General features: G+C 42.3%; 1 protein-coding gene across 1 annotated transcript in view; it reads right to left on the reverse strand.

Annotated features, from left to right (window-relative positions):
* LOC125876682 (WD-40 repeat-containing protein MSI4-like) overlaps positions 1–8,005 on the reverse strand; it is a 1,104,907-nt gene extending 1,096,902 nt beyond the window's left edge. Inside the window, exon 1 of the mRNA XM_049557905.1 lies at positions 7,994–8,005. The gene's annotated coding sequence lies outside the window, so the exon portion shown is untranslated. The remainder of the gene's footprint in view (positions 1–7,993) is intronic.
* Positions 8,006–15,203: the final 7,198 nt, after the last annotated feature.

The following is a 15,203-nucleotide window of genomic DNA, read 5'->3' on the forward strand; positions in this document are numbered from 1 at the left end:
CGGTGGAGGTCCGCTGTTCGTGGTTCCAAATTAAAGTTTTTGAAGTCAACAATGGCCTGACAGGACGGTTTGTAGGTCAAACCATGGACCGAGGTTCGTCAGCATCGTTGAAGATGGCGATTATTTTAAGGGCTTCTTGGCCTTTAACCCAAATTGTTTAAATTCAGTACCATGTCATTTTGGCCTCTTTTAGAACACATATATAAGTGTTTTAACTCCCAAATTTCCCCTATTGAAATAATTCTCTCAAATTCCTAAAAGAAGAATAAGTTTTCCTCTCAAATATTTCTCTCTCTAGAAGTTGAAGAAGAAAGTTAGGGTTTGCAAGTCAATTCTCCAATTCCAACATTGAAGTCAAGCTTTTGGTATTGAGGTATGATGGTTTTTATCCATGGATTCCCTTCCCTTCATGGAGTTCCCAAATACTCCAATTATAAAGTTAGAATTCCCTAATTTAGTTAGGGTTTCTCCTCCATGCCATGGGTTCCTTTTCAATATTGATTTATTTGATTGGTTTATGATCTATCAAGCATGAATTTCAATAATTACACAATTTTAGGAGGAATTCTTATCAACCAATGTCTAACCCATGTTTTCTAAAATATTGATGATTGAAAGTGGGTTTTGAACTATGAAAGATGAATTATGGAATTATATAATTTCTTATAGAATTAATGAAATACCATGTAGATTGCTTTAAGAGTAAAAGCATATATGTTGTTGTTGTGGTTATTTTTGTGAAAGGATTTCTCACATAAAGAATTCTAAGGTTGAAAGGTCTTCTCACCTAAAATAAATCAAAATAAGGAGATATTCTAAGAATGAGGCAAGGGGCGATTACCCATGGCCTCTAAATCAAAGACAAGAGGCGATTACCCATGTTCCTTTAAAATATAAGATGAATATGATTAAGATCTATTTCGGGGAAATTAAGCTTAGTACCGAGTGGACAAGTGGTGATTACCTGTGTCCCATAAACTATGTGTCAACATAGGATTATCTAGATAAACATTAGCTAGTAGATCCACATAAGCTAGAAGTTCATGGTCCTTACTTTGGCAAGTAGGACAACCCTTTTCGGTGTGGGAGACACCGAATTCCATGTTAATAGCTCACATGGTATTGTATGTCGTTAAGGTTACTTCCCACAATCAAGTTATTATGAACTATGGTTACTTCAAGAAGTATCTCACATGTGACTTAAGATGATGGTTGTTTGCATTGAACATGTTTTATGACTTATATCTTCTACTTACATTCATGATTTAGCTTTGTCATTGTACTATGTGACAAATGTCCCTTTTCTCATGTTTTCAAATGTTTTTTTTGCATGGCTATTATACTTCGTACATATTTTGTACTAACGCATACTCTTGCCCACATTTCTCCAAATGTAGGGTCTGACATTCAGGGTTATCAGTTTTGTGATTAGAGGTTGTTGGAGTGATTCTGAGTTGTGGTGAGTCCTCATATTTTGAGGACCGAGCTTGATTTTCCTTTTATCGTTACTTTCAGTTTTGGAACTTGATGTACGGGCTATGCCTCAATAAACTCATATATACTAGATAGCTTTAAGACAATGTTCAAATTTCCAATTTTCTTTAACAAACTCTTATATGTTGGAACTGTCTTTTAATCTCTTGATTCTATGTCTTGTATGATGAAAGTTAAGTGGCTTGTATGGGGCCTCTCGTGGTCTTATATGTCATGTCATGCCTAAGGGTTACCTTGGGTCGTGACAGCTACTATAGCGACCCCAAGTCATTTATGATTTGCTGGGACTGACAGTTCGGTGACCTCGTCATTCGTTTGGTTTTTGTGCGATTTTCTTTGTTTTGGAGCTTTTGAACCTTAAAAGGTCATTTATTTATCAAAAGTTCAAGAAGCTTATCTCACAATACAATTTTTACAATTTCATCGGCTCTAAAAGGGTCATTTCAAGCTAGAAGCATAGTCTGTACGACTCTCGGAGCTTTCAATGTGGGTCTGTATGATTAGATGTTTTAACTTTCAAGTTAAGGCCTAAGTTTGACCTTAGTCAACATTCTGAGTAAACGAGCTCGAATAAGAATTGAATTAATAGGGTTAGCTCTACAATATTGAGCTTGGTCAAGAAGACCCTTCATTCGGATCCCGAGGCTTACGGGCTAACTCCGAGCTTACTTGTGGATTTTAGCTTACAATGGAGTTTGGGAGTGGGACCCACTTTTTATCAAGATGAACTCATATGGGAATTTGGACTGCTCCATTGAGTCCAAAATATCAAATTTGGTAGGGTTGCATATCTCGTTTGCATGCACGAGGTTCTGAATGAATCCGTAACACCCCGCTAGATATTTCTAACTTGCAAAAAACTAGCTGATGCATGGGCCAAAATGACCTTTGCATTTGCGGGCCCTTAGTTGCATTCATGGAGGTCAAGAAGCCTGATGTCTACATTCGTGAGGCCCGTGTTTGTGGGATTTTTAGAAATCCCAGAGCAGGTCCCACAATTCCCGTTTAACTCTGAAATTGGTCCATTTCCATCTTATCTATCTTTGTGTCTAAATTATTGTATTGATGTCCTGATCCTATTTTGTATAGTTTGGCAACATTTGAAGGTTGTTCGTAAAGGAAAAGTTTTGGCCTTGTAATTTGGATCACGCGCGGTCGGCCGACATGTAGCCTACGACTTCCTTTCTATTTAGATTAAGCTTGAATGCATAAATACATGTTGATTAGAGTGAATTGGGGGTGGGTGCCTAGTTATTCTTAGTTCCCTTTCCTAGATACCATGCTTAGGCTAGACGGACCGTATTTTTGGGTGTAGTACCATGCTAGTTGAGGTTTGCATGTGTTCAATGTTGTTGTGAATTGATTATTGCTGTTACTTGTATAAATCGAGCATGTTCAGTTTTTTACTAGGATTAGACTAGTATTGGCTTAAACTTGCGATCCATGTGTCCTTGTTTCTTATTCGATGGAGTTTATGACAGACTAGATCCGTGTAGAATGAAGTAGTAGGCTTGAGTCTGATAGTATAAGCTTTAGTTTAGGTGATTTTGTATCTTTATAGATCTTAAATTCTCTCCCTTTATTTCTACAGTTCCGATGCGTTACCGGAAATTATGTGCTTTCATAGCAACTTGGGATTGGAATGTTCTAGGCTTGGAGCCTTTTGGTGATTCATTATGAGTGGACTTCATTGCATGGTGACTTGGTATTGCTATTTGAATACTCTTCGGAGTCGACATGCACCTGGTCCACTCTTTCTAGCTCGGAGTTTACACCCTTAGGAGTGGACTAGCTAGCTGGGCGGCCTTGATAGATGAGATCCTCTTTGGAGTTGACACACCCTCGGGTAACTCTTGCTAGCTGGGTTGGGAGTGGAAATGATGTCTGGATGTCCTAGATTGATTGTCACTCTTGCTAGGTGGACTGGGAGTTGACTAGAATGGGGCAATCCCTCATTTTATGACCACTTTTTCCAAAAACAAAGCAACAATTCGTGCCAGCTAAGCATTTACCTTGCGCTTTCTTCCACCCCTAACACAAGTAAGTATAGGCAATGAAGATTCATTACCATTCCCTCCTTGAGGATTAGGGTTAGATAGCCTATCTTTGTTGAACTTAGGAGGAGCATTTGATGAACCTTGGCCGAAAAACCTTTGTCAGAACTTAGAACTACCATGTCCATCAGATGAGTGTGGGAAGTTACCGTCACCCGTTTTAGCCCTCTTTGCCTCCCTAGTTTTTTCCTTAAGTTTCTTCTCTTAAATTTTTTGAGCATTAACCATGAGATGCGAAATGTCCATAACATTGATAGGAATAGCAGTACAACATTCCTTAACTATCATCTCGGACACACCCGAAACAAACTTACTCATCTTTTCCCTTGGATCGGCAACCATAGTAGGAGCATATCGAGATAATTGTGAAGTAATTTTGAACTTTTCCCAATCGAGAGGACCCCCATCTTTCGATCTCCATTCTTTCCATTAGTTGATCAATATTTGAGCAGCACTCTTAAGTTGATAAGCAGCCAATTCCACCATTTCTACCGGCATCACTCCCATGCTCATTAACACGTCTTCTTCAATTTTAGAACCGTGAGACTTTGGAGGATTCATTCCAGTGAAGTCCCTCACTCTGCATGTCGTCACACCCACATTTGATTTCACGGGGACCACAACCTTCCTATTTGCTTGAGCCATCATGGCTTGAGCCAATACTTTAAAAGCAGCCCTAAACTCTACATTACTAACTTGCTGGGCCATAGATCTACCAGAATTTAAGGAGCTTGAGAAGGAGCCTCTTGATTTGCATTCCTTCTAGCATATGCCCTTTGAGTGGCCATATCCTATAGAGCATCGGATAAAGATTAGGATAGAGACATTATAGTGTTGAACACTATCGCACGACTTTAGAGTAATGAAAGAAGTGGAGATTCCTAAACATCTTATAGTCTCACATTCATAAATATGGCGCGTGATATACCGTGAGTTTACGGTATTTCTAATATATTTCACTTACAAGTTGTGTGTGTCTAGGGCCTTTTTATATTGGTTTTTATGTGTTTTTATCATGTTTTGCAGGAAAGATGTTCAGGCGCGGAAGTATAGAGTCAGCTGAAAGAAATGCAGAAACAGGGCATTCACGGAGGTGATCTACGGACCGTAGGTCCATTCATGGTCCGTAGGTGATGACCGTAGATCAGCAGGCATGGTATTGAGGACAAATCAGGGAAATCTGACCAAGTGTGGAACCACGGTGTCCATTGACGGTCTGTAGATTGATCTACGGACCGTATTGTTTATCCGTAGAGTGATACTATGAGGGTTCCAGTACCTGATTTTTGAAGATTCTAAGTACGGAGCTACGGAGGGGATTGATGGACAGTAGATCTATCTACGATCCGTACTGCTAGTCCGTCGTTTGCTTCAGAGAAACTAATTTTTGGAAGCAGAAATATTTTCTAAGTCCTGGCTAACGGAAGGGACTTACGGACCGTAGATCCATCGACGGTCCGTAAGTCAGTCTCGTGGATTGAAGAGGCGTACCTGAACAAACTTTCCTTAATTTGTTTCCCTTTTAATTTAGGATTTGTTTTCTATAAATAGGGCATGTAAACCTCGTTTTTGGGGGTTAGACATTATTATTCTATTTTTACCTTGTGACTTTCGAGATTAAGTTGCAACCCTAGCAATTATTGATTTCCTGCATTCGTTTTGAAGATTTTGTCTTTGAAATCCAAGTTGAAATTCTGGGTTTATTATTCTCGTTACGTAAGTTCATGATTTATTCATCTAATATTATGAATTGTGTTCTTGCTAATACGGGTAACTAAATCCACAACTAGGGTTGTGGGAACCATGAGCGATTAACAAAGTATGACTAGTAAATAAGTAATTCTTGAATAGTGTTTTGCATGCACTGATAATTCTTTCGTTTAAAAGTCTTTTTAACGAGTGCACGCGTTAAAACTCGCCTTGTTGCTACTTGCAAGGAGGTAATCAACAAGAAAAGAATTATCAACATAGTTTAGTGTGATACTATTTAATAGGCTAGTGTCGATTGGTGCGAAGTAATAACTAAGCCAAACATCAATTATGATGTCTAATACGAAGTAAAGGTAAGGGTTAGTAATTTATACACACGCAGCCAGATCAAGGTGCGGGGTGAAATTTTCTAGATGTCGGATCAAGGATTTAGAGATACCTAACTTATCACTTTGCATGTAACACACTAGGAAAGGATTGCGATTACTAAGATTACTGCGTTATGAGCTTGTGGGAACATGTCTACCCTAGTTAATTTTCTCATCTTGATAACAACTGAAATTAACTTTTGTTTATTGATTACTTACTGAATTCTTACAGTTTGTTTCACAAATCCCCTCTTTTTTATTTCTTGTTTCTGGAAGTGCTTTGGCTAATTGAATATAATTGTTGGTTTAAGTAAAGTCTAAACCATTTTCCTCGTGGGATCGACCCCAACCTACAAGTTGGGTTCTTTACTTGATAATGATTGCTTATACTTCTTTAGGGAGGTGTAATTTGAGCGTATCAAATTTTGGCGCCGCTGCCGGGGAATTTGGCTTTTAGATTTATTTTTAACTACATTATTGAACGTTAGTCAAATATTTCCTAATTTTACTTTTTCCCTTTGTTTTTGTCTCTCTCAAGTTCCGACTCTAGTGTATGCCAAGTACACGGAGCCAAGGCGAACCACTTACTTCGTACGATCTAGAGTTGAACAGAACTTTGCGAAGAATGAACAATCAAGGACTTCTAGTTAATCCTATCGAAGGAAATCTAGATGAAGCAGTTGATTTACAACAGCCAAGAGTAGTTGGTGAGGAAAATCGGGGTCTAGCTAAAAATCAATTGGGAGATGCAGTGAGGGTGCATGGTCCACCAGGCCCACAACAACATGACAACTATCGGGGCAACATCGATATAGCAGACTCTGATGGACCCATTGTCCTACCTCCTCTACCTCCAGGGCACACATTTTTGGTGACTAGTAGTTTGATGTAGATGCTTACAACAAAAGGCTTATTTTCAGGATCGCCATCGGAGGATCCACATGCTCACTTGGCCAAGCTACTGGTGGTTTGCAAAAGTTGTGTAGGTAGACCAGACTTGGATATGGATGTCATTGGATTACGAGTGTTCCCTCTGTCACTGACAGGCGATGCTGCAGTATGGTTCACTGAGCTTCCGTATAACTCAATATTCACATGGGACCAACTGGCAGAGGTGTTTCGAGCAAAGTACTAGCTAGTGTCTAAGAAGCTCAATCACAAAGATAGGGTCAACAATTTTGTGGCATTACCTGGAGAGTCTGTGAGTAGCTCGTGGGACAGATTCACTGCCTTCGTAAGAAGTGTCCCAAACCACCGTATTGATGATGAGTCACTGAAGGAGTATTTCTATCGAGGACAGGATGATAACAGTAAAGCAGTACTTGACACTATTGCTGGAGGTTCATATGGTGATTGTACATATGCACAGATTGCTGAAAAACTGGAGAGGATCTCTCGCAACAATAAAGCATGGAGCACTCAGAAGTCAGATACTGGGAGAAACACATTTGCCATTCATAGTACAAATAACAACTCTGCAGATGATATTCGTGAAGAGATGGCTTAGATGAGGACCGAGTTGGGGTTGGTATTGAAGTATGTGAGCGGAGGACCAGAAAAGGTAAATGCTGTGAATTATTCAACTAGAACTCCACCACCAGCGGAAGAGTGTTACTATAAAGAAGATGCTTATGCTGTGAATGATCAGACGGGGGGTTTTCGACCAAATGCCAAAGGATCCATAGGTCGAAACTATGAAAATTACAACCGAGAGGGTCACTATGTCCGGGATGGGAACTTCAATCGCGACAACAACTACAACAGGAACAACTATGGCAACAGAAACGATCGGGTTGGAACTTATTTTCCCCCTCAAAATCGGGAATCTAGTGCTAGGGAAACTGGAGGTAATATGGCGCGTATTGAAGATATGATGTAGAAGATAATGAGAAGGTTTGATGCAACTGATGAGAATGTGAAGGAGATGAGAAGCGACTTGTCTGGTATTGGACCAAAGGTTGACGCCCATGCAGTGTCAATAAAGCATCTAGAGCAGCAGATGACTCAGTTGTCTACTACAGTGAACCCACGTCAACCTGGCACTCTTCCTAGCAACACCATCCAGAATCCAAAGAATGATGGTCATTGTATGGCAGTTACTACTCGAGGGGGTAATCAAACCATAGATCCACCTAGACCGTATGTGGTGGAAGTTGAGATTAGAAAAGAAGATGATGTGATAGAGGTTAGACCAGAGTCTGAGAAAGCAACAGAGCAAGAGGTGGAGATATCTCAGACAGTGGTCCCCATACATAGACCTCCACCACCTTTTCCACAGAGATTAGTGAAGAAGACTGAGGATGGTAAATATCGCAGGTCTATTACTATGTTGAAACAACTCTCTATCAATGTTCCTTTGATAGAAGCCTTGGAGCAAATGCCTGGGTATGCGAAGTTTATGTAAGATATGGTGACAAAGAAAAGGTCTGTGAGTTTTCTTTTTTCCGGCAGATTTTGTGATTCTTGACTGTGAGGTTGATTTTGAGGTTCCCATCATTCTTGGGAGACCATTTCTTGCCACAGGGTGTGCGTTGGTTGATATCGAAAAAGGGACAGATGAAATTCAGACTGAATAATGAAGAAGCAACTTTCAATATTTGTAGGTCCATGAAGAAGAGTGGTGAGCTCCAAACAGTATCTACCATAACTTACAGAGTGGAGACTGGGACAGAAGTGCAAATTGAAGAGCGACTAGGTGTTGAGGCACTAGCAGCAGTTATTATGAACTTCGATAGTGATGGTATTGAAGAGTATGATGAGTTGGTAGCCGCACTCGATAGGTGTGAATATCGGCCCAAACCAAAGAAGTATCAATTAGACATGAAGAATCGCGAGTCCCCACCTGCAAGACCATCTATTATGGAGGCACCAAAATTGGAGCTTAAGGCTCTACCACCGCATTTGAGGTATGTATACTTGGGCAAAGGGAATACTTTGCCGGTCATCATTGCGGCAGATTTGAATGCAGGACAAGTAGAGTGCTTGGTGACTGTGTTGAAAAGGTTCAAGCGAGCTATTGGGTGGACTATAGCGGATATCATTGGGATTCCTCCCGGTATTTGCTCTCACAAAATCCAACTCATGCCAGATCATAAGCCCGGTATCGAGCACCAGAGAAGACTAAATCCACCTATGCAAGAAGTAGTCAAAAAGGAGATCATCAAGTGGCTGGATGCAGGAGTTATTTATCCTATTTCAGATAGTAGTTGGGTATGTCCTATGCAGTGTGTGCCCAAAAAAGGTGGTATGACTGTGGTTCCAAAGGAAAGAAATGAGCTTGTTCCAATAAGGCCTGTTACTGGATGGAGAGTTTGTATGGATTACCGGAAGTTGAATGCGTGGACAAAAAAGGACCACTTTTATATGTCATTCATGGACCAGATGTTGGATAGACTTGCAGGAAAAGGTTGGTATTGTTTTCTTGATGGTATCCGGGCTACAATCAAATCTTTATAGCTCCAGAAGACCAAGAGAAGACCACTTTCACTTGCCCATATGGGACTTTTGCTTTCAAACGGATGCCATTTGGGTTATGCAATGCCCCAGCTACCTTCCAGCGGTGTATGATGTCGATATTTTCTGATATGGTGGAGGACACTATTGAAGTGTTCATGGATAATTTTTCAGTTGTAGGTGACTCTTTTGATCTGTGTCTAGATCATTTGGCCGAGGTGCTTAAACGGTGTGAAGATTGCAACCTGGTGCTTAATTGGGAGAAATGTCACTTCATGGTTAAAGAAGGTATAGTGTTGGGACATCGAATTTCAGAGAAAGGTATTGAGGTTGATAGAGCTAAAGTTGAGGTAATAGAAAAACTTCTGCCACCCATTTCAATAAAAGGTGTTAGAAGTTTTCTTGGACATGCAGGTTTTTATAGGAGATTCATCAAAGATTTCTCAAAAATTGCACATCCTTTGTGTAAACTACTCGAGAAGGAGAGTAAGTTCTATTTTGATGACGCTTGTCTTAGAGCATTTGGAGAGCTGAAGGAGAAGTTGGTTACAACACCTATCATTATTTCACTGGATTGGGGACAACCGTTTGAAGTAATGTGCGATGCAAGTGGAGTGGTACTTGGTGTAGTATTGGTTCAAAGGCGAGAGAAAATTCTTCACCCTATTTACTATGCTAGCAAAGCTCTAAATGTGGCCCAGAAGAATTTTACTGTGACCGAACAAGAACTCCTTGCGGTGGGTTTTGCATTCGAGAAATTTCGTCCCTACTTGCTTGGTACTCAGGTCATTGTGCATACTGACCACTCTGCATTGAGGTATTTGATGGCGAAAAAAGATGCAAAACCAAGATTGATTAGATGGGTACTGTCGCTGCAAGAGTTTGATTTTGTGGTAACAGATAGAAAGGGAAGTGAAAATCAAGTTGCCGATCACTTGTCCAGATTAGAGGAAGAGGCTATGCTAAAGCTTGGAGATAGGGATGAAATTAATGATGTTTTTCCAGATGAACAGGTATTGGTTTCTTCTCATGATCTGATTCCTTGGTTCGCGGACTTTGCTAATTATTTGGCAAGCGATATTGTGCCTCCCGATTTGTCTTTTCACCAAAAGAAAAAGTTTATGCATGATGTGAAGAAATTCTTTTGCGATGAACCTTATTTGTATCGTAGTTGTGCTGATGGGATTATTCGTTGCTGTGTGCCCGAGGTTGAGATGTTGAGTGTACTTGAAGCATGCCATTCATCGCCTGTTGGTGGGCATCATAGTGGTATTCGGACTGCACATAAGATTTTGCAGTGTGGATACTACTGGCCTACCATTCACCAAGATGCTCATGATTTCGCCAAGTCTTGTGATCGTTGCCAAAGAGAAGGAGGGATTTCAAAGAGGCAAGAGCTCCTTATGAATCCTATATTGGTGATAGAGTTGTTTGATGTATGGGGCATTGATTTCATGGGTCCATTTGTGAGTTCATATGGGATGAAGTATATTCTTGTTGCATTTGACTATGTATCGAAGTGGGTGGAAGCAATTGCGCTCTCCAACAATGAAGGTAAAAGTGTCACCGGTTTCTTGAAAAAGAACATCTTCTCCAGATTTGGTACACCGAGGGCTATTATTAGCGATGGAGGTTCTCACTTTTGTAATAAGTTGTTCAAGGTACTACTTGAGAAATATGGTGTCCGCCACAATGTAGCCACCCCTTACCATCCACAGACTAGTGGTCAAGTTAAAGTATCCAATAGAGAAATCAAACAGATATTGGCGAAGATTGTGAATGCCAATAGAACGGATTGGTCAAAGAAGCTTGATGATGCTCTATGGGCATATCGCACTGCATACAAGACCCCCACAGGCATGTCTCCTTACCAACTTGTATATGGGAAGTGTTGTCATTTACCAGTAGAACTAGAGCATAAGGCGATATGGGCAATGAAGAAATTAAATTTGGATTGGGGCGCTGCATCTAATCAAAGAATGGATGACTTGAATACACTTGATGAGTTTCGCCTAAAAGCTTATGAAAGTTCAGCCTTGTACAAAGAGAAGATGAAGAGATATCATGATCAAAGAATTGAAAAGAGAGAATTTGTGGTTGGTGATCTTGTGCTTCTATTCAACTCTAGGTTGCTTGTTTCCAGGAAAACTCAAGTCCAAATGGACCGGACCATTTTTGCTCACAAAATTGTTCCCCCATGGGGCGGTTGAGCTGGAAAAAAAAGATGGAGCAAGGTTCATGGTAAACGGGCAAAGGATCAAGATCTATTTGGGAAATGCTGAAATCGTGCAAGAAGTGATTATGGCCTACAATCTTGATGAAGTCTGAGTAATCAAGAGGCCTGAGTCGTGCCGCGACGTTAAATCAAGCGCTGCTTGGGAGGCAACCCAAAATGTACAATCTAGCCAACAAAAGGACATAGTTTTTTTTCTAGTAGTTTGCGCTGTTCGATTTCTTCCATGTATCGAATTTGATAGTTGATTTAGTTTTGTATTAGTGTTGGCTAGAATTAGAATAGGGTCCGTGTCTAAAAAGTGTTAAGAAAATGTAAAAAGAATAGCCTATTGGTTGTTGCATGTGCAGGTACACCACGAAAATTCTTCAAGAAATGGTCTAGTGCAGAAGTCTACGGACACAATCGACGGTCTGTCGATTCATCAACGGACCGTAAATGGTGCCCGTAGATCCCAGGTAAGTTTCTAAATTTTCAAGTGTATGAGTGATCTACGGTCCTGATCTACAGACCGTAGATCAACTCACAGACCGTAGACGGGGTCTCGTGAGTCCATACCCTCAGGCTGTCTGACCTGACCTGGATTCCCTCATTTAAAAAACCCCCATTTGTTTTAAACCATTCCCCTTCCCTCCATTACTCCCAAAACTGCTTCTAACATTCCCTAACCTCCCTAAATCACTCCATAACTCCTCCATAATACCATCCCTTCCATAATTCCCCAACTTCCCTTCCATTTCAAATACAACCCATCCCATAATCTAACAAAAAGGGTCTGGTGTTTGGTCAATAACGAAGAGGTGACTCCTTGGTCTTGCTAAGCTTAGTATCATCACGAAATCACCCCACTCTTTGTTGCTTGTAAGGTAATAGACTTTCCCTTCACTTTGAATTTCGATTCATAGATTGAATATAGAAAGTCGGGAGTTGGGTCTTGACCTTGGTTAATTGTTAGATGAAATTAAATGATAAACTTGAAAATTACAATGTCCTTGGACGATAGATAGTGATTGTGTAGAATTATTGTATGTGATCGTAAAACTATATGCTAGTTTCGACTTAGGGTTCCACAACTAGTCCAAATTGTTTGGTATAATAATCAGTCGGAATCTTAAGAATGAAGAACTAGCATAATTTAATGTTGTAAATGCATGATGAGATTGTGTTAATGTTGAAAACTAAGGCCAAAAATGTATGATACCTGGCACAGATGGCACCCACGATACCCCGTCTACGGAATGTAGATCCATCTACGGACCGTAGATGGGGTTCGTCAATGGATGCACATGAAAAATTTCACCAACTGTGAAACCACGGAGGTGGACTATGGTCCGTAGGTCCATCTACGGATCATTCTGCACTTCCGTGGTTTCCATCTGCGACCTATATGACAGGCGCCCTGATCCACAGAAGAGATACACGGACCGTAGGTCTCCTCCGTGGATGACCACTGTAGCATCTGTCTGAATTTTTTTCTGTGGATTTAGTTGAGGGTTGTTACCAATTCAAAAAGTTTTTTTTGTTGCGTATGGTTAGTTTTGGCACTAATATCGTTTCCGCAGGTACGATGGCACCCAAGAAGCTGGTCACCTACTCAAAACGGGGCAAGTCCAAATATGTTGCCCCTAGTTTCCGGTTAATTGATGAGGACACAGACGCTGACACTGATCCAACATATGTGCCTGTAAACCCTAGGACTTCTCGCGCTGCACCTCGAGGCACCAGAGGCACCCCTCGGAAGGTGCATCCCGACGTAGTCACTGTCTCCCTGTCTGATGAGGAGCACACACTGATCGGGTCACCAACTGGGGCTGCTTCCAGTTCAGAGGGGTCTATGTCCGGGTCCGAGTCTGCCCATGCGTCAGGCTCCAAGTCTGCCCACTCTTCACGATCCGAGACTGCCCATGCTACAGGGTCCAATGCCAAATCATCCACAGGGTCTGGAGAGAATGACCAAGCGGCCTCGTCTGATGAGACAACTAGTTCAGAGTCCATACCTAGACCACGGAATGATGACCCCACTCCTGTAGCCGGCGAGCTAAATAGGTGGTATGTAGAAGGTCAATGGCAAATCTATCGGGATTCTAAGATGGTCAAAGACAAACAAAAGATGGCCCGACTAATTACAGAGAAGCGCAGAGTCCTCATGAGGAGCCTACATACTGTTCAAGACATTAACCGACTGTTCAACCTTCACAAGTGTGACTGGATGGCTCGAGACCCAGGGATGTACAGCGAGGAGATTGTGCGGGAGTTCTATGCTTCCTATGCTGCCACTCTCCGTGGTTCCATTTCCAAGCGATCAAAGCCACTAGCGCAGGATCTGCTCATTTCCACTTTGGTTCGAGGGTGCCCGGTGGACATATCACCTGCCACGATTAGACGCTTTCTCTATGGTCTTACTACGGGTCACTCTTGGTCGCTCAACACAGCTGAGTTTGACTACATATGGGACATCGTGCGCAGTGGCGCTTTCCAGAGGAATGCTGAGCAGCGAGAGGTTGTTCTACTATGGTTGGCCAGGTACATTGCTGCAGATGGCAAGCGTGCAAAATGGGTCGCCGCTCCACGGTTGGGCATCCGGAAGGCCACACTAAATTTTGTGGCCAAGTTTTTCTGACTGCTGGTGCGTAACAGAGTGTCGCCTACAAAAGATAATAATTAAGTCACTTGGGACAGAGCAGTCATGGTTGCATCATTGGTAGCAGGAGTGGAGATCGACTTTGCCCCCATGCTGCTAGCAGATATTCACGAGAGGGCATTCAGGACCTCCACCACCTACCCCTTCCCCAATCTAATTTTACATTTGTGCAGGGACTCTGGAGTGCCGATCTGGCATTGCGACAAGTTAGTCCACCCTACAGGGGCATTGGACATCATCCTTATTCGAGATAAGGCAAATGTGGCAGCACCTCGTAGAGAGCCTCAGGTTGAGGTACGTTATTTGGGTGCCGATCTTGCAGACACAGTGGGGTAGGCACAGAGTGATGACCTTAGCATCCCCGATCACACCAACACTGTCCCGGGCTCCTCATCTCAGGCAGCTAGTATAGCTCCTAGCGCTTCCCGGTCCACACAGCAGTTAGGAGCTACTGTTGTCCCATTGGCCAGAGTACAGAAGTTAGAAGCTCAGATGGCCACCCTGCTGCATCACATCTTGCCAGGGATGCAAAAGTCAATAGCCGAGTCCGAAGCCAGAATGGAGCGCAGGATGGAGGGCATGATGGACCGAAAGGTCCAGGCCGTTAATAAGCGCGTTGATGCCTTTGAACTACGAGTTCTCGAGCGATCAGCCCCGGCCATAGATCTCTCTGCTTTGCAGGCTGACTAAGCAAGCCTCAAGACTGACGTTGATGTCATCTTTGTCGCACCTTCAGTTGAGCCTCAGGTTGCACCTACTGCACTGGCTGATGATACAGTGCTAGCTGCTCTATTTAGTGGGACCGCCGAGGAGGAGCTTGCCCCTACACATGCCAAAGGCAAGCGGCACCGGTCTCACCGCACTGAGGAGGAGAAAGCTCTTAAGAGGCAGCGTAGGCAGGCGAAGGAGGCAAGGAGGGCTTTGATTGTAGATGAGGAGTTGCGCCAGCAGAGGGTGCATGAGAAAGTTGCAGGGGCATCAAGCTCGGCCCCAGTTGCAGAGGTTCAGCCTGTTTTGAGGGACATTGTGAGCACCACTGATGGTGTGGTGAGATTAATAGAGAGCACTATTGAGAGTGCTATGATTGCAGATGTGGGCACTACTGAGAGTGCCACCACCACTATTTCAGCGGGCTCCGGGAAACTGAACCCCCCTGCTTGTTGATGATTCGCCGGCGCTTTGCACCACATGTTTGCTTCACCCAATCCATTTTCTTTTATTGTTTCTATATGCATTGGGGACAATTGCAT

This window comes from Solanum stenotomum, chromosome 9, assembly GCF_019186545.1.
Source record: "Solanum stenotomum isolate F172 chromosome 9, ASM1918654v1, whole genome shotgun sequence".
Classification (NCBI taxonomy): Eukaryota; Viridiplantae; Streptophyta; class Magnoliopsida; order Solanales; family Solanaceae; genus Solanum; species Solanum stenotomum.